We start from the raw sequence: 1,358 nt of genomic DNA, 5'->3' as shown, positions 1-1,358 counted from the left end.
GGTGCTTGGTGGAGACCATGCCCAGCCAGAGTGTCCCTTCCCCGGGGTGAGTCTGGGGAGAGTGGGGGGTGGCTCTGGGGGTGCTCCGGGGGCTCCAGGGGGTGCTTGGTGGAGACCATGCCCAGCCAGAGTGGCCCTTCCCCGGGGTGAGTCTGGGGAGAGTGGGGGGTGGCTCTGGAGGGCCTCCGGGGGTTCCAGGGGTTCCAGGGGTTCCAGGGGGTGCTCGGTGGAGGCCATGCCCAGCCAGAGTGGCCCTTCCCCGGGCAGAGTCTGGGGAGAGTGGGGGGTGGCTCTGGAGGTGCTCCGGGGGCTCCAGGGGCTGCTTGGTGGAGACCATGCCCAGCCAGAGTGGCCCTTCCCCCGGGTGAGTCTGGGGACAGTGGGGGGTGGCCCTGGAGGGCCTCCGGGGGTTCCAGGGGGTGCTCGGCGGAGGCCATGCCCGGCCAGAGTGTCCCTTCCCCGGGCAGAGTCTGGGGAGAGTGGGGGGTGGCTCTGGAGGTGCTCCGGGGGCTCCAGGGGTTCCAGGGGGTGGTCGGCGGAGGCCATGCCCAGCCAGAGTGTCCCTTCCCCGGGGTGAGTCTGGAGGAGAGTGGGGGGTGGCTCTGGGGGTGCTCCGGGGGCTCCAGGGGGTGCTCGGCGGAGGCCATGCCCAGCCAGAGTGTCCCTTCCCCGGGGTGAGTCTGGAGGAGTGGGGGGTGGCCCTGGAGGTGCTCCGGGGGCTCCAGGGGCTCCAGGGGGTGCTCGGTGGGGGCCATGCCCAGCCAGAGTGTCCCTTCCCCGGGGTGAGTCTGGAGGAGTGGGGGGTGGCTCTGGAGGTGCTCCGGGGGCTCCAGGGGGTGCTTGGTGGAGACCATGCCCAGCCAGAGTGGCCCTCCCCCGGGGTGAGTCTGGGGAGAGTGGGGGGTGGCTCTGGAGGGCCTCCGGGGGTTCCAGGGGCTCCAGGGGGTGCTTGGTGGAGGCCATGCCCAGCCAGAGTGTCCCTTCCCCGGGGTGAGTCTGGAGGAGTGGGGGGTGGCTCTGGAGGTGCTCCGGGGGCTCCAGGGGGTGCTTGGTGGAGACCATGCCCAGCCAGAGTGGCCCTCCCCCGGGGTGAGTCTGGGGAGAGTGGGGGGTGGCTCTGGAGGGCCTCCGGGGGTTCCAGGGGCTCCAGGGGGTGCTTGGTGGAGGCCATGCCCAGCCAGAGTGTCCCTTCCCCGGGGTGAGTCTGGGGTGAGTGGGGGGTGGCTCTGGGGGTGCTCCGGGGGCTCCAGGGGGTGGTCGGCGGAGGCCATGCCCAGCCAGAGTGTCCCTTCCCCGGGGTGAGTCTGGGGAGAGTGGGGGGTGGCTCTGGGGGTGCTCCGGGGGCTCCAGGGGGTGCT

Source organism: Eucyclogobius newberryi, unplaced genomic scaffold (assembly GCF_026437365.1).
Source record: "Eucyclogobius newberryi isolate DKJ021-1_F unplaced genomic scaffold, fEucNew1.0.hap1 SCAF_329, whole genome shotgun sequence".
Lineage (NCBI taxonomy): Eukaryota > Metazoa > Chordata > Actinopteri > Gobiiformes > Gobiidae > Eucyclogobius > Eucyclogobius newberryi.
This window is presented reverse-complemented; position numbering follows the sequence as displayed.